At 33.1% G+C, this 19,648-nt stretch overlaps 1 protein-coding gene across 1 annotated transcript in view; it reads right to left on the bottom strand.

The window, feature by feature from the left end:
• Positions 1 to 19,648, bottom strand: part of DNAJC1 (DnaJ heat shock protein family (Hsp40) member C1) — a 205,992-nt gene that overhangs the window by 152,159 nt on the left and 34,185 nt on the right. The window lies entirely within an intron of this gene.

Raw genomic sequence — 19,648 nt, 5'->3', positions numbered from 1 at the left:
AATCAGAGAGAAGATTTGCAATAATTTCTTTTCCCTGCTGCAGGGTAGGTCTAATTTCTCTGATTTAAGAAGCAAATCAACAATTAATAAAAGAAAATCGGTATCATAGTATACTTTGTTACCATGTATCTTTTATATACATTTTACCAGCTCCTGAAGCTAACAATTTTAAGACTCTGATTTCCTCAGGGGCATTTTATTTATTTATTTTTAATTAAAGATTTTTTAAAATTTACTCATTTGAGAGAGAAAGAGAGGGAGCGTGCACAAGTGGAGTGAAGCAGAAGCAGGCTCCCCACTGAGCAGGGAGTCTGATGCAGGGATTAATCCCAGGACCCTGGGATTATGACCTAAACTGAAGGCAGATGCTTAACTGACTGGGCCACCCAGGCACCCAGGGACATTTTATTACCTGAGAGCTTCTTATAGATTATTTCATGATCGTTATGCTCTAGAAAGTGTCTGATAGTTCTTACCTCTGAAAAAAATCTCTAAAGTATTTGACTTTAGTGTATTTGTCAACACGTCACTCGCACACTGAATTTTCATCGATTTGCAATAAATCCACCTTTGCAGAGATTACAAAAGAAACAAAGCAAATATAGATTATTAAATTCTAAATTCTATTTCATCTGTATTTCCAAGAATTAGTACATGGCCTGAATGGGTTGGGGAGATTATGGCAGTGATTGAAGTAGAAAATGGTTGTAAAAGACAAGGACAATGTGTCTCAGTGGTATGTAGACAGAGAAGACTTTGCGAATTTGATGTGATCTGAGAAGCAAAGTAAAACCAAATGGATGCTAGAGGTATCTATGAGATTGAAGAATTTAGTAATGCTGGTTCCTAGGAAGAAAGAACAGGTAAGAAAAAAAAGGCTATTGCAATGAACACTTACTTAAGCAAAACTATAAGCAAATTTGGACAAAATCAGCTTTGTTCTAAACACTGGTCAATAAGCAAAATCACACACAAAGACAAAACCAGATTAAAAGTATACTATGTATTATTCCATAGAACTATATTACTCCTTAACTCTCCTAATTACCAAGGTAACCCCAAAAGTTAAAAGACTGATTAATCTAGTTTGGTGTTAGAAAACAATCACTTCTTGAAACATGGATACTTCAAAACAGAATAGGATATCATTTTATATCTGGAAATGATTTTATATCTATCAAATCAGTTAAAAGTAGAGAATGAAAAAAAAACTATATGCAAATCCAGAAATCACTTCAGCAATCTATTCCTGGTTCTAATACATGGGTGACATGAGGGGAAAAAATTGAACCTTCATTCTTAAACTGGTTAGGATTATTTTACTTCTCTTTCGGGAATAGGAATCTTATTTCTGTTTTTTGTTTTTGTTTGTTTTTAAGTAGGAGACAGAAAAGACCGAAAGAAAAACTGGAATAGACATCTAGATTTTTTTTTTTTTTGACATCTAGATTTTAAAACTTTTAACTACTTAAAGGTGAGCAAAGGTTTAAACACATATTGCCTACAATGTAACTGGTGGAGTCTGACCTCTCACTGGACAGATAATATTTCTTTGAGCTACTCTTCCAGATTAATTAAATGTTTTAGTAACATTGATTTCCTAGAAAGTCTCTAATTTGAAAAGGAGTGGAGGATGAAGCTGTGGATAAGTGGCAAGTATTTTTTTTTTAAGATTTTATTTATTTATTTGAGAGAGAGAGAGACAACACTAGAGAGAGCAAGCACTGAGTGGCTGTTGGGAGGGGGACTGTGGAGAGGGAGAAGCAGGCTCCCCAGTAAGCGGAGAGCCTGACGTAGGACTCAATTCCAGGACTCTGGGATCATGACCTAAGCTGAAGGCAGATGCCCAACAGAGGCACTCCAAATGGTAAGCATTTTTATCTATCTATCTATCTATCTATCTATCTATCTATCTATCTATCAAATCTATCATCTATCTATCTAATACAGAGAGAGAGAAAAAGAGAGAGAGAGAGAAAGTGCACAAGCAAGGGGCCTGGGAGTAGAATCAGGGAGCCTGATGCGGGGCTCCATCCGAGGACCCTGGGATCAGGACCTGAGCCAAAGAGAGACATTTAACTGCTTAACTGATTGACCCACTCAGGCGCCCTGTGGCAAGCATTTTAAAGAGGTGCTCTTAGCTTGTCCTAAATTTCTTTTGTTTTTAAAGATTTTATTTATTTATTCATGAGAGACAGAGAGAGAGAGAGAGAAAGAGAGAGAGAGGCAGAGACACAGGCAGAGGGAGAAGCAGGCTCCATGCAGGGAGCCTGACTTGGGACTCCATCCCTGGTCTCCAGGATCAGGTTCTGGGCACAAGGCGACGCTAAACTGCTGAGCCACCCAGGCTGCCCCTAAGTTTCTTTTGAAGTGATTCCAATGTACACTACAGGTCACCAAACACGATCTGCCCGGAATTAGAAATCTTCCATGTTGAGTCCATCAGTACTGACTTGGAAATCACTGGGATACTACGAGTGCTTCTTTGAGTGAGTAGTCTGCCATTTATTTTGTTCCCAAAATTATTATATGCAATGGTTTCTGATATTTTTGAAAAGCAGTAAATATGCAAAACCTAAAATGTTCACGATTTTTCTTAAACATCAAAGACCTCAAGCTGGTAAGGAAATAAAGACTGGTTAGTATTATCATGTGTATTACATCCCATTTCCTTGAACTACAACATTAGCGGTATCTAAGAAATCAAACTAGTCTTCAAAAGGTAAACACACTTCCACTCCAACACAGAATAGATTTAAAAAGTTGTACTTAAAAACAAAACAAAACAAATCTTTGGATATTATTATGGATTAAAACAATGTTACCTGGAAAACAACTTAATTGATAAGCTAACCAAACTATGAATGACCATAATTAATTACATTCACAGTTCTCTATCTGAATAATTTAGACTTTGTTAACTGTAACATATCCAGTTCTGTGAGGCCACATGGTTTTGCAGGGAACTTCATTAAATAATTTGAATCAAAAATTTTTAAGTCTGGGGATCCCTGGGTGGCTCAGCATTTTAGTGCCTGCCTTTGGCCCAGGGCTTGATCTTGGAGTCCCGGGATCGAGTCCTGCATCGGGCTCCCTGAAAGGAGCCTGCTTCTCCCTCTGCCTGTGTCTCTGCCTCTCTCTCTCTCTCTCATTGATAAATAAATTAAAAAAAAATTTTTTTAAGTCAAATCAAATTGATTTTTTAAAGATAAATAACTTACATTGGTATCAAAACACTCTTCTTCTAAAACCTCAAAATGTTCATATATATGTAATAATCATTTGTATATCATAAGTCAGAAAAAGAAACTAGTATTTACAAAGAAAACTACCCATGATCAAGAAGTCAGGAATTCAGATGAAAACTTTTCCTTAATCCTCTACTCTTTCAAGGTCTTTTAACAATCGTGACTACTTTAAATACAAAAAAAAAAGCATATCAAACAAACTTTCTAAAAAGTACATATTAATTAAAGACATTTAGCCACTTAGGTCTATATTAAATAAAAGGATATCCAAATTTAAATATCCTCTCCAAATTCTTAAGCCCATGAACAAAAGCTGAATGTCAAAATTTATACCCAAGGTACCCCATATTCTTAAATTTACTGGCTAATTTAAGTTTCATTATATTTTTAAATTATAATTCTGGAACTAATAATTTTATGTAATGTTGTGAAGTATTCAAATAATTATAACTGATTAATTACTCAAATTAATTCATACACTTTGACATATTAAAATTTTTACAGCTTTTCAAATCAAAATATTACACCGACTAGGATAAAATTTACTTTTAAATGCAGTATTTAGGCTAACCTATAAAAAAGTTAACTTTATGAAATGACCCTAAAAGTTATTTCATTACTTTCTTTACATACATGCATGTCCATTCAATATATAAAATACTCCTCCTCGTTAATTATATTTTCAAAATTGAGAAAATATTAGCAAACATTATAAGGCTATGAAAGTTTTTAAAATAGACATATTTTTTATCCTAAAATAGGTGACATTCAAAGTAAACTTAGAAATTTATTTTACACACAAAGGTACATTCCCAATGAACTGATGAGTATTGGAAACAAAAGAAAGAATTAAAAAACATAAAAAAAAATTTAAAAATCCATTGTCGATTCAAATGTCTAACATAAAATTTAAGATGATACTTAAAAAACAAATTAAATATTTCAACTTCAATATTTTGTTAAACCAGTCTATGTATCAGGTCTGAAATTTAAATAATAAATTCGGATATAATAATATATTATATTATTAATATTAATAATACAATAATCCCAATAATAAAATGGGATGAAAATTTAAATAAAAATATCATGCATTTTCATAATACAACAGTCTAACACACATATACCATTGTGTCTATTAAAATTTTCTGTTCACAGGTCTTTAGTTACATGACTTAAGTTAGTTATTATTATTTTTATTCTATTTAATTAATGTTACCAAGAGGACTAAAAACACGGATTTAAATTATCAAAATATTTTAAAAATTAAAATATCTAGCTGACATTTATAGAACAAATAGAAAAGGTACAAATTTTCTATGCAGTTCCTAATGTTTACTATTATTTCTCATCAATAACTATTTTATTATCAGTATGCCATAAAATATATCTTACAAACACACATATTATAATTATATAATATATAATCCACTCTACAGACTTTATATACACTTTGTGTCACATGTCATGACTTTATTAACCTTCATCAGTAAGCTAATTCATAGTGTAGTTTCTTTTCTAGATATCAACTAATTTTTTTTAAGTATCAATGAATTTGGAAATATATGGCTACAAGTTTTGCATACCATCGCACCAGTATTTGGATGCAAATAAATTTATTCATAAATAAGGGTTACTTTTATTTAAGAGTATTAACAAAAGATTTCTATTTAAAAGTAAATTAAGGAGTGCCTGGTTGGCTTGGTTGGTTAAGTCTGCCTTTGGCTCAGGTCATGATCTTGGGGTCCTGGGATCAAACCCCATGTCTGGCTCCCTGCTCAGTGGGGAGCCCGCTTCTCCCTTTCCCTCTGCCCCTCCCCCTCCACTCATGCTCTCTCTCAAATAAATAAAATATTTTAAAGAAGTTAAAATAATACCTTTAGTACAAAAATTATATATAATTACATTAATATGGCCTTTCCCTCAGTATTATTTCCCTTCATAAATATTTAAAGGAGAGAAAAGACTAAATTCAGAGGGTTTGCTTATTGATTTCTTTTGCTTTTTAGTTTAAATAAAAAGTCATGGTACTATTACATAAGCAATCATATCTTTTTTTCCTGCTTAACAATGAAAATTTTAGGGTAAGAGGATGGATACAGGGTGAGGGAAAACCCAAATAAATAATTTGTGTAGTACAGCTTCATTAAAGAACTTTTTTCAAAAGATAGTGAGCTTTGGAAAGTATTTCAATAGCTATTTAGGTAGTCTGATGATACAAGATAAAATGAGTCAAATTATTTCATTGTATATATAATTTATTTTAAAAAGTAAAATAAAATAGGAATTATTTAATGTCAGAATGAGAAGGATAAATAAAATTTTAATTAAAATTAAGTAACAACTGGAGAGTCCGTTTTTCTAGCTGTGGTTTGATATTTTAGGTAACAGAGCTATCAAATATTAATGTAAAATCAAAACTTGAACACAGAGTGAAGACAAACAATATTAGAACACCTATCTAACAGAATACAGAGTTGTCCAGACACATTTTAAGAACTGTCAAACATAAGCTATATTTTTCAGTCTGTATTAATAGCAGGAGATATATCTGTTTTTGTTGTTATATTAATATAATGTTTTGACAAATCAAAAAGATTTTTATTAAGCACTACAGTAACAGTTACAGATTTATTTGTGCTAATTATACTTGCAACATATAGTTTAATAAAAATATGTTAAGTATTCCATATTTCAGGAAAATTTATTTAAAAAAAACAGTTTACAAAAAGAAATGAGAAGTTTGATTATCCTTTTCTACTTGGTTAATTTTTATTTTACTGACGTTGATAAAATTTACAGTTAACAATGTGTGTAGTACTAACATTGAAAGTGGGTGGAGGGATCCCTGGGTGGCGCAGCGGTTTGGCGCCTGCCTTTAGCCCAGGGCGTGATCCTGGAGACCCGAGATCGAGTCCCACATCGGGCTCCCGGTGCATGGAGCCTGCTTCTCCCTCTGCCTGTGTCTCTGCCTCTCTCTCTCTCTCTCTGTGACTATCATAAATAAATTAATTAAAAAAAAAAAAAAGAAAGTGGGTGGAATACTCTAGATATAATGCTAAGTGTTAGTCAAAAAGAATGCTACCCTGTAGGTTTTGGCACTATGACCAGCAAGATTAAAAAGTAATATAATAAACTTCAAATACTAAAAATGATGCTACATAATGCCAACATACTGGTTAAAAAGGAGAAAATGCAACTCTGCGACCTCAATGTAAAATAAAGGAACTTTTCTTCCACCAAATTAAAGATAATTTAAAACTTGTTGGACTGTAGCAAATAACGATAGTACACCTTTATTCTTTTTCCCTTTAAAAAGGTTTAACACACAAAAAAAAATAACAAAAAAAAAAAAAAAAGGTTTAACATGTGAAATTGATACATAACTGATTTCTTTCACAGGGCAAGAGCTTCAGAGAAATGGAGAATATTTCAGTTACCTTTTGTCAAGAGAGATTGCTCGAGTTAAAATTTAAGTTTAAATTTAAACATAACTATTTTAAATGGATCTTTTTTGTTAGTAACTACAATTATAAGATACCATTTATAGACATTTGTAGTAGCTTAACAATTTCTTGGAGTTTTCCTATCTGTGAGAAACAGACTATATCTTTCAAAGTTCATTTCATTACACAATTGAGAACTCATTTAATGCAATTTTATTGGTTTAGAAGGCATTAATAATAAATGGAGATGCTTGAAAAATTATGAGATGTTTCTGAAATGTGTTTCCTTCTTACTAGAATCCCAAAACTTAGTAAGATAAACAAAGCAATTCATGTCTTTCTGGAAGATTGTTGCCATTAAGGTGATTAATAAGAAAATTATGTTGCAAATTTAGATGATTTTATACACAACCTGAAATGAATGTATACCATATTTTGCCAAACAAAATAGAACAAAACAGAAACCAACCTTTTACAAACTATAACATTAAATGTAATTATAAAGTTACTGGTGAGTTTTCTTTTTTATCTCGATAGAGTAAGTATTTCATCGAGAATGAGTATTTCATCGAGAAACTGAAGAAAAGTATAACCACTGCAAACCATTTTTCATGCTTCTCCTATGATTTTCCAATTACACATTCTCTTTCAACACAAAACTATTATCTCATGTTAATGCCAGACCAAATATTACTCATAGTTTCCCTCTAATATTTTGAATGATAAAAATACCAATTGTAAACCAATGGTACATACTTACTAAAACGCTTTATAAGACATCAAAATTACTAAGTAATGGTTTAACAGCAGGAAGGTAAGAAAACTTACTATTCTTGTCAGGTTTTCTTGTTATTTTAAAAGAATTAGACACTAAAACAACAGTGTACTGAGAACATAGACATGTTTTTTTTCCTAATAAAAATGACAAATTTACTCCCATATAATGTTTCAGTTCAAGATATATATAGTGATAATGGATTTTTTATTTGACTCTAGAAGGAAAACATTTCTGATGAGAGTAGGAATATTTAACATAAGATGTACTAAATTTTGGTTAAATTAATTTTAGCTTTTTAAAACTTGAATTGGAAAAAATGTTTGTTTTGTTAAAAGACTATAACAACAGTATAGATAGTAATGTTTAATTAAGGTGCAATATTGATTGTAAGGATCTGATTTCCTACTAATAAAGTGTCTTTTAGTAACTTGTAAAATCATTCTAATTAATACTAGGTTAGGAACATTTGATGAACACTTTTAACATACTTTTTTCAACACATATTAACAATGAAATAAAATTCTAAGATACCTAAATAGTCATTTTTTCAAATTATTGGTGGACTTGGTGACCTAATTTCTCTATTACAAGTGATATATTAATTCTTAAATATTATTTTAAAAAATCCATTCTGGATTCAACATATTATCTAAAATATAAAGCATATATTTGGAAAGATACAGAATATATTCTCCCTTAGAAAGTACTGAAGCTCCATCTAGAGGCTTTTCCCCCTATTACTGTCACTTGCAATATAAGTAATATCACCTAGAAATATGAATAATATTAAAATGTCAGAGATTTCTTTTGTATCTACCTTCTTGTTATTCATAACGAGTTCTTGCCCTAACCTTCTTAGGGTAGCTCTAGCTCCATCACTGCCATCAAGTGGTAAAAAACTAAAATTGAACTGGGGGGTGGGGGGGGAGAGGAATAAAGAAAAAAAAAGACAAAAAAATGTATGTCCTCTTATACCACTTACACACCTTCTTTTTTGGTTCAAGAAATGAGTCTGTTTTTTTTCCTATGCCGTTTATGTTCTTGGTCAAATTAAGGAGAAAATTAATTTGCCATCTGTTTCCAGAAAATAGCAGCACTATACATTCCCTGTGAATCTGAACTTTTCTGGATATTCTATTTGCAAGGTATATAAAAATACTTTGAATTAAATCATTAGGTAATTTAATGATATATTTAATATAAGTGGAGTTCATAAGTTACTTCACCAATAGGGATAGCAGTGAAAAACACAAAAAATTGTGAATAATGTTTTTGTTGTATAACAGTTATGAAAAGAACAAAACCATGATGTAACTAAAAGAAGCATTTTCTATTATCTCTAAAAATAATCTAAAAATAAAAATAATCTAGATTTTAAAAAATTGAACACTCTCATTGTACTCTGAAAATATGCTCATGACACTACCTACCTCCCAAAATATCATTTACTGCCTATGAACAGAGAAAGATCAGAATAAGGGATTCAATACTAAGACAAGACAAAAAAAAAAAAAAATTACCAATGAGGAAACAAGTCAACGATTCAATTCAAATCAAAATTATTTAATATCTTTCCTTCTTTTTATGAACACATACTTCCTAAATTACATTACAGGACTTAGGATTTTCAAAGAAACAAAACTACAGAATCTAAGAGAAAAGACCAATGAAATAATGCCTCAGTTCAAGGGCTACTGCTCTGTGAAATGCACCATCACTTGTGCATAACTTTAAAATATTAAAAAAAAATGTGTATGAAAGAGAATAGTTAACTTAGTCTTATAATCATGTTTAGAAACCCCTCCAAATTGTTAAAATATGTATTAATGAGCCACTCTTTTTGTCTTATATATTTGTTTTTTGTTTTTTGTTTTTTTTTTTAATTTTTTTTATTTATTTATGATAGTTACAGAGAGAGAGAGAGGCAGAGACACAGGCAGAGGGAGAAGCAGGCTCCATGCACCGGGAGCCCGATGTGGGATTCGATCCCGGGTCTCCAGGATCGCGCCCTGGGCCAAAGGCAGGCGCCAAACCGCTGCGCCACCCAGGGATCCCTGTCTTATATATTTGTAACATGAAAATTGCTGAATGCTCTGATTTTATTTTTTTGATTATATTTTAATTTTTACCATGACACTTGCTTAAAATCAAAGAGAATTGGAAAAATCTGTAACTTTGATTGTGGGTATGAATTCCTATTTAACAAAAAACAATAGCAGACAATATTTTTGGATTTTCCACTATTCTAAATGTTTCACATGTATTAAATAATTTCTCAACAATCTTATCATAGACACTATTAATATTATAGAGATAAGGAAATTGAAGCTCAGAGAGGTTAAATAACCATCCCCAGTCACACAGTTTAAGTGGTGGGAAGAGGATATGAACCTAATCAGTCTCCCTGGGTAGTCCTTATTCTTACCCACTTTCATATAAGGCAGGGTTTTCTCAATCTTAGCACTACTGACATTTTGGACTAGGTAATTCTTTATTTATTATTTTTTTTAAAGTAGGCTCCACGCCTAGCACTGAGCCCAATGTGGGGCCTGTACCCATGACTACAGGATCAAGACCTGAGCTGAAATCAAGAGTCGGATCCTCAATTGACTGAGACACCAGGCATCCCTAAGATAATTCTTTATGGCGGGGGAGGCTGTTTGGTGCATTGCACGATGTTTAGCAGCACCTCTGACCTCTACCACCAGATGCCATTAGCATCACTTCACCCCCCAAGTTGCAATAATCTAAAATGACAATGCCAAATGTCTAGGGGAGAGAGACTGGGGAGATTGCTCCAGTTGAGAATCATTGACATAAGATGATAATTTAATCTGTTATAACATTGCAGATACAAATGATGACCAATTTATCTGAAATTAGTTTTCCCTAATTTTAAATTATTTATCACAATACAGAAAAATTTAAATCTATAGATGGGTTAGGATAGTAATACTCTTACAGTGTAGAGTATAACGTTATATAATTAAAAGCCATAATATGAAGGGCAAACCTCATAATGCAAGACTCGTAGAGGCAAACATGAAAATAGTGGAGAGATATAAATTTCATCCAAATATATATAAGTAGCTACTCTCTGGCAAATGGAACTAATAAGGGACAAAGTATGGAAATATCACCTTTTACTTTATATACTTTTGTAGTGCATTAAATTTTTTCAAACAACATACTGTTTATGAAGTTTTTTTGAAACCAGATTTAGGAAAAACTTCCTAAAATTAGCATTTTAGTTATGCTTATTTAAGTAAGCTGTTTTCATTCATTTTCCCATATTTGCCCCTGTTATGTTCTATCTTATATGTGAAAGTAGGAAATATAACATATTCATGATAAAATTCATCATAAAAATTTTTACCTAACCAGGCAAAAAATATAAATTAGATAGTCAACCATAGATTTGAAAACTAGCAAAACTGAATAATAATTAAGAACTCTAGAGGTATAAAATTTCAAAACAGCTGCTTAAAGATGTGTATGAAAGTGTGTATAAATTTTTCTTTTCAAACAATTCTTATTTCCAAAAATTTTTGCAATAACTTTAACCATATGCATTTTGCCAATCCTCAATTAGAGCAAAGTTTCTTCCCAATTATTTCTGATTATTCAAAAATCCTTTAAAGAAAGATTAATAAGGGCTCTTCTATTGGTTTAACTTTAAATACTCTCATTGTCATCTTTATTTCTTCTCAATTTTTGTACTTATTTTTACTGTTGTAAACTAAATTGTACATATTACATTGCATCCTTATCTTTTAGTTGGTATGTGTAACAATTTTCCATTTTGTTCCATAAATTTAATAAAGCCAATGTTTATAATGTTTATGTTCAAGCAATATTGCACCGTTTAGTTAATTTCATATAACCCACTTATCCATTCTCTGTTGATCTCTGCAATGATTTTGTATTATATCGCTTTGGCAACTAAATATTTTTCATATTTTTACCTTTTTCTCTATCCTCACTGCCTTTACTTTAGGCTCTGACCTTTTGTCCCCCCCACCTTTTTTTTTTTTAAAGATTTTATTTGTTTACTCATGAGAGATGTACACAGAGAGAGAGGCAGAGACACAGGCAGAGGGAGAAGCAGGCTCCATGCAGGGAACCTGACATGGGACTGGATCCCAGGTCTCCAGGACCACACCCTGGACTGGAGGCGGTGCCAAACTTCTGAGCCACCCAAGCTGCCCTTTGCCCTTTTCTCTAGTTTTTAGTCCCTTTATACTTTTGTTTTCTATTAGCTAAATTAGTAATACTGAAGAAACAAATTCATACATCTTATAAAAATTTAAATAACAGAGTAAAACATCCTACTAATTATCCTCCCCACCTAAGCCTACTCCAACAGAAATAACTATGGCTACCAGTTTGGTACATATACTTCTGTACCTTCTTTTTTTTTCTTAATGTATTAAGAAAATGTGTACCTGTAGGAAAAGTCCACTTTATACTATACCATCATTATGCAAAGGATTTTTCTTATAATAAAAAAAAAGAAAATTCATAATTAACACCTGCTTCTGTCCATTCACATATTCCTTGGCTGGGCTTTGTTGTATTCTTCATTTCATACAAGTTATGCTACTTAATACTAGTTTTACCAAGGATTTGATTTATTATTAGAAACATTTAATTGAGAATACATTATGAAAAACATAAGTTATTTTAACACATAAAATATACTAGTAGGGATGGGAAACTAAAACTCTAATTGGATTAAAGTTTAACCAAAATATTGTCCATTTAAGTACTAAAATATTAATGAGAATGATGGAAGAATGAGTTTTATTTTCTCTCTGGTACACTTAATGTTTGTAACATTTTTATTTAAATATAATTTACAAACCATAAAAGTCACCTGTTTTAAGTATACAATGATTTTTTAGTAAATTTATAGAGTTGTGTAACATTATCACAATCTAGTTTTAAAATATTTCCAACACCCCATAAAGATCTCTCCTACCCATCTCTCTATGAATTTACTGGCCTCTTCTGGAAATTTCATTTATATGGAAGGGATGAAGTTTTTCTGATATATTTAAATATCATATTTAGCAGCAAAAAAAAAATTTTTTTTTTGCATAAAGATTTTGCACTTGAAGTTCTTTTTTCTTTTTAAAGATTTTTTTAAAATGTATTTATTCATGAGACACACAGAAAGAGAGAGAGAGAGAGAGAGGCAGAGACACAGGCAGAGGGAGAAGCAGGCTCCATGCAGGGAGCCCGTTGTGGGACTCGATGTGGGTCTCCAGGATCAAGCCCTGGGCTGAAGGTGGCACTAAACCGCTGAGCCACCAGAGCTGCCCTTGAAGTTCTTTCTAAAAGTTATAAACATGTGTTGCTTATTTGGTAAGGACAGTACATAACTTAACTGAACTCCTTTGCTTTATTTCCCTCCCCCTCTTCTTTCCTTCCTTTCTTCCTTTTAACAATTTTCACTCTGTAGTATCTAATGATCATCACTCTCAAAAAGCCACAATTTTTTAGTATAGTATACATGGGAGGTATAAGGAATGGGCCTTTTTATTTTGAATCCATTATGTATCTTGATAGCTGAGGGTAAAGCCAAAGAAAACAGCACGTATATCCTTGAGATATTTTAGTTTCTCCTAAACATGAAATACTTTTGCAAAAAAACTCCCAAACCCAAAACCAAAACAAGACAAAAAACAACACTGTTTAGAAAGCCATTTAACACAGGTCTTCTAAAATTTGGAATTGTCTCCAAATGCAATTTTATTGCCAAGTAGAATTCCACCTTTCAAAAACTTCTGGTGTCAGCCTTGACCGCTCTTTTTCTCACAGTCCAGATCCAATTCACTAGCAAGTCCTGTTTCTACTATCAAAACTGTATCAATATCTGAATCTTAACATCTCTATCATTACCACAATGGCCAAGCTACTACCTCTTTTTGCTTGGATCATTACAAAATCATACTGTCTGACTTCAGCCCTTGCCTGGCCCCTTCCCTCAACCATCTGTTTTCAGCACAGCAGCCCGATTAAAACAAAAAGCAGATCTAGTCGAAAACCTTCATTCAACAGCTTTCCATTTTACTCAGATCAAAAGTCAAAGTCCTTAATGGTTATCTCAGGAATTACAATTAATGCTTGAACTTGTAACAACCTATGTAGCCATCAATAAATAACTAAAAAAGAAGTTTTATAAAAGGAAATAGAGTAGAAACAGTATAGTACAAAGAATCAACTAAATACAAAATAAAGGCAATAAGGGAGAAACTGAGGAACAAAAAAACATACAGGATATAGAAGCAAATAGCTTCAAAGGACACTATCAAAAGTGTGAAAAGACAGAAGAGGAAAAATATTAGCAAATTATATATCTGATAAGAGGTGAAAAATCCAGAATACATAAAGAGTCAACAGCAAAAAGACAAACAATACTGTTAAAATATGGGCAAAGGATTTGAACAGACATATTTCTTTAAAGATGACATGGCCAATAAGTACATGAAAAGATGCTCAACATCACTAATAATTAGGGAAGGGTAAATCAAAACCATAATAGATACCACTTCAGAACTACTGGATATAGTTTTTAAAAAATGGAAAACAGTAAGTATAGAAAACACTGTAGAGAAATTGGAACCCTTGTACATTGCTCATGAAAAAGTAAAATGGTACAGTCAGCATGGAAAACAGTAGGACAGTTTCTCAAGAAGTTAGGTGTCACATGATAATGATTAGCAATTCCACTTCTCAGTATATCCCCCAAAGAATTGAAAATGGATGCAAACAGATACTTGTACACCAATGTCCATAGCATCATTATTCACAATAGCCAAGAGGTACAATCAACACAAGTTCATCAACAGATGAAACCATATACAGAGGAATATTATTCAGCCAAAAAAACCCAATGAGGTACTGATACATGCTACAGCATGGATGAACTTAGAAAAAACATTATGCTAAAATGAAATAAGCCAGCTACAGAAGCACAAATAATGTCTGATTCTATTTATATGAGGTACCTGGGAGAGGCAAATGCATTAGACAGGAAACAGATTAAAGGTTACCAGGGGCTGAGGGAAGGATGGACATGAAGTTATTGCCTAAAGGGTACAGAGTTTTAGTTTGGAATGACGAAAAATATTTGAAAATATACGGTGAGGGCAACCCCAGTGACGCAGCGGTTTAGCGCTGCCTGAAGCCCGGGGTGTGATTCTGGAGACCTGGGATCGAGTTCCACGTCGGGCTTCCTGCATGGAGCCTGCTTCTCCCTCTGCCTCTCTGTCTCTCTCTCTGTCTCTCTCTCAATAAATAAATAAATGAATCTTTAAAAAAAAAAAAAAAAAGAAAACATACGGTGATTAGGGGTTTAGAACATTGTGAAGGTACTTCATGCTACTGAATTGTAAACCTAAAAATAGTTAAGCAAGCTTTTCATCATATATATTTTACCACACTTAAAAAAAAAAAAAAAGGCCAAAGTTCTTCACAATCACATTAAAATTTCCAAAGTCCTTCAAAATGGCCTACCAACTCACCATGACCAGCTGTCTCATTATCTCTCTGATCTCATCTCCATTTTTCCTCTGGCTTTTCCACACTCATGCCTCCTTGATGTTCCTTAAATGCACACAGGGCACAATCCTGCTCAGAGCCTTTGCACCTGCTGATCCCTCTGCCTGAAATGGACTTCCTCCTCATCTTCATGGCTCACATCCTTCCTCTTTCAGTTCTTTACTTAAACATCATCCTTTAAGTAAGGGCTTCGCTGGCCACTCCACCTAAACTGCAACCTCTTGCCTGAACTTCCTGCCTCCTCTGCTTTATTTTTCTCCATAGCGTTTATGGTATCTAGTATATTATATATTTCATTTATTTATTGTCATTCTGTTCCACCAGAATGTAAATGCCTTAAGGGCAGAATTTTGTCTGTTTTATTCAGTTCTGTGTCCTTAAAATAGTGCTAGGCATGTAGGAAGCAGACAATAAATCATTGCTGGGTGAATGCATAGTAAATTATTACAATCACCAATTTACTTTCCATTTCTTTATCTTCTCTGGAAATTTCATACAAACAGAATCATCCAATATGTAGTCTTATGTATCTGGCGGGTTTCATTCACTTCGCACAATGTTTTAGAGGCTCATACATGTTGTTACATGTACCATTTTTTCATTTTTAAAAAAATTACTGAGCAGTATTCCAACAATATATTTTAAGCACTTCTTTATTATTATTATTTTTTAAGTAGGCTCTACGTCCAGCATGGAGCCCAACTTGGGGCTTGAACTCATAACTCCAAGATGGAGACCTGAGCTGAAATCAAGAATAGGATGCTTAACTGACTGAGCCACCCAGGTGCCCTGGCACTTCCTTATTTTCTCACACATAGTATTCGAGGTTCATCTATTTTCCTTGTCTCAGTCCTGCAAACAATAATTTCATGTAGCCTTGATTCTTTTTATTCACTCATTGAGTTTTTATTTCAATTTTCTTTTTCATTTATATTAGTACCTAATTGGTCCTTTTCAAATCTGCTTGGCTTTTTTTTTGTCTTTTATGCTTGGCTGTTTTTTAAAGGGCATTAATTAGGATATAGTCTAAGCTCCATAACAAAGAGATTCTAAAACAGTGGCTTATATAAGACAGAAGATCGTTTCCTTCTCATGTAATAGTGTAAATATAAGTTGGCTGGCAGGGCAGCTCAACATACACTTCTTCAATCTCCGTGTCCAAATCCTGCTGACTAGAGTTCATTAATTGCCAGTATGCAAGAACGGGGTATACATAGACATTCCTTCTTAAGGCAAGACAAAGAAGTGCCACACATGACTTCCATTCATAATCCACCACCAAAATTAGCCTTGGCCACACCAACTTTCAAGAGAAGTCAGTTAAATGTAGTTTTCAGTTTGGCAGCCATAGCAGTATATATTCATTTATAACCTACGTAATCTTGGTGGATAACTAGCACTAGTGACTCGTGTCAATTAGAGTTCACTTCAAATTAAATTCCCTACTTGAGATTTTGTCCTATATAAGTAACATAATGCAGGACCACCAACTTACCTGAAGACTTACTTATACATGCAAAATCTCTGGGGAGATGTTTTTGCCTGTTTACAGAGCAACAGGTTGAGACAGCCAAGTTCTGATGTTCTATGAAATGCTAACTTTTATGCTAGCTGACTAATGCATTTAACTTTCCTCTTTCGTATGGTAATCAGTTATTTTAATTGTTTCAATTGAGAGGATCATCCCACCACATACAAACGATATGCTCTCTTCCTCTTTTAAGCTGCGCAAGGTGGCAATAATTCACTGAATGATCACAGTTCAAGAACCAAAACAAAGGTCACAAAATATGCCAAAGCTCTAATCTTTATTTCTTATAATGGTTACAAAGGGTGTCATTTCAGAATCTACAATTTAAAATTATCAATTAAAAATAATTAATTGGGTGGGCTGCCAATTAATTGGGTGACTCAGTGGTTTAGCGCCACCTTCAGCCCGGGACGTGATCCTGGAGACCCAGGATAGAGTCCCACGTCGGTCTCCCTGCGTGGGGCCTGCTTCTCCCTCTGCCTATGTCTCTGCCTCTCTCTCTCTCTGTGTCTCTCATGAACAAATAAATAAAAATCTAAAAAAAAAAAAAATTACCTTCTAAACAACATAAATAATTTAGTGTCAAATTTCCATGATATACAATACCATCCTCTAACTGTAAATGGATATTTGAATAATTTTACATTGCATCAGTAATTAAAGTTCAGTTAAAACATTTTTCCAGAATTTTCACTCAGCCATTTGACTCCTAAATTTGTATTTTTTTCCCTACAGGTTACAGCTATCTTTAAAGAAAAAAAGCATACATAAAAAAAAAAAAAAACAAGATGCTCAATAAAAGTATATTCTTATAGAAAAATAAGATAAATAGCTGATGTTTATTAGGCAGTATATTTTACACGTATCATAATATAGAAGCCTCACAGTCATCTTAAAAGGTAAGGACTGCTTATCTCACACTTGAGGAAATGAAGATTTAAAGATCTTAATGCGAAATGTCTGGGTGGCTCAGCAGTTGAGCATCTGCCTTTGGCTCAGGGCTTGATCCCACAGTCCCCGGATCGAGTCCCACATCGGGCTCCCTGCATGGAGCCTGCTTCTCCCTCTGCCTGTGTCTCTGCCTCTCTCTCACGAATAAATAAATAAAATCTTAAAAATAAATAAATAAAGATCTTAATGCACTTATCCAACATGATACAATGAGGAAGTATTACAGCAACCTATCTCTGAGATCCTAGCCACTATGCTTTAAAATGAACATTTTCCCCACACTTTAAGTTCTTTAACTTCAAGATGCACCTTAAAATTGTTGCTGTACTATGATTGCTATTGAAGCAACAATAATGTGGCAGCTGTCACTCCCTGTGCACACACAAATCTCCACAACACTAGTGCCAAACCTGTAGAATTTGAGTTGAAAGAAAATCCTAGAGATGATACTGGAACATTTTTTTTAATTCTTAAGAACCAAAAAATTGCTGTGGAAAGAGGTAAGAAGATCTATTTAGCAATACTTCCAAGCAACATTTCCAAAGTGGGAATCAAAAGTAAGTTAGCTCCACGTAATTGCAAAACTGGTTTAAGAACTGAGCAGCAGTGGTTCTTGATTCTTTTTTAGAAATGCTGCCCAAAGATTCCATGTGAAAAAAAAGAACATTACTGAGTCAAAAAGTGATTCAAGAATTGGGAGTCTGAATGTAAAGAACTTTAGCAATTCTTTAACCAATTTATTTCATATCTATTTTCATTTTCAGGTATATGCAAAAGTTATAAATAAAATCTATGTCTCATTAATTCTGATAGAGTTATTTTGATAAATGTGAAAAATTCTAAATGGTAAAAAGCCTCAACAGTATGTTTTCCTTTTAAGTAGTATATAAAATCATGGTACAATATGCTATGATAGCAAAAAAGAGTGTTTACTATATAATTTACTACAGGACATCTTTTTTTTTTTTTTTTTTAAGGATTTTTTATTTATTTATGAGAGTGCACAGAGAGGAGAGAGAGAGAGGCAGAGACGCAGGCAGAGGGAGAAGCAGGCTCCATGCACCGGGAGCCCGATGTGGGATTCGATCCCGGGTCTCCAGGATCGCGCCCTGGGCCAAGGGCAGGCGCCAAACCGCTGCGCCACCCAGGGATCCCTACTACAGGACATCTTAACAGAGCTTCAGATATAACACCAATGAAATCATGCCCCTTTGTCCCAACTTCACCTTCTGACCAGGAGCTTATGCACCACATAGGACAAAAATCTGATAATCTGATAATTAATCAATATCATAGCACTGACACTTTCTCAGTTTTTTCAGGCTCATAAAATATAATATTTTTCCACTGAGTTTCCAATTTATTCAGTTCCTGATTTTCTTTATATTTTAGCCTACATATAAATTTTAAGGCTGGGGTAACAACTAAAAATATTTTAGGCATGTAAGCTACTTTCTTAAATTATCATTACCATGAAAAATGATTAACAAATTCATTGATTTTGTTAGTACTTTGGGCTACTCAACATTGTGATGCTTCTACGTTTTCCTAATTGGGCAAATTTATTACAGATTCAGAGTAAAAATTAATGTAATTCAAAGCTATGTAAGTGTAATTTTATACTATCAAATAAAAATGTGATGAACTCTATGAATTATTAGGCAAATTCTTTTTTTTGTGTGCTCTCCAAATTTTATTATTCTGACAGTTAATTAATTAAGTCTCCTTTTCCTCTCATACTAAGTTCTTTAAAGGAGGTCAGTATAAAAAAAACAAAAAATTCCCCATTTCTTAGTAGGTATTAAAATATAAAAATTTTAAAAAGGAAAATGGAGAAATAGCAGTGGAGCCAGAAAACAAATAGAAGCAGGAAATTCTGAGTAACAAAATACGCTAATAAACATTTTAAAATAAAAGACTTGAAATTTATCAAGAGGGGAGTAAATACTCGTGATTCTATTCAAATATTTGTTCCTGTCCTTCCATAATGAATGCTTTCCTTTGTAGAGCTTGACAGACTCCCTCCTGTGTCAGCATTTCTTTTTTAAGTTGATAGACCTAAGATTTATTTTTAAACATGGACCACAATAAATATGAAGTTGATTTGATTTCTGCTGTGCTACTGCCA

The sequence above is a fragment of the Canis aureus genome, chromosome 5 (genome assembly GCF_053574225.1).
Source record: "Canis aureus isolate CA01 chromosome 5, VMU_Caureus_v.1.0, whole genome shotgun sequence".
In the NCBI taxonomy this organism is placed as follows: domain Eukaryota; kingdom Metazoa; phylum Chordata; class Mammalia; order Carnivora; family Canidae; genus Canis; species Canis aureus.
This window is presented reverse-complemented; position numbering and strand designations above follow the sequence as displayed.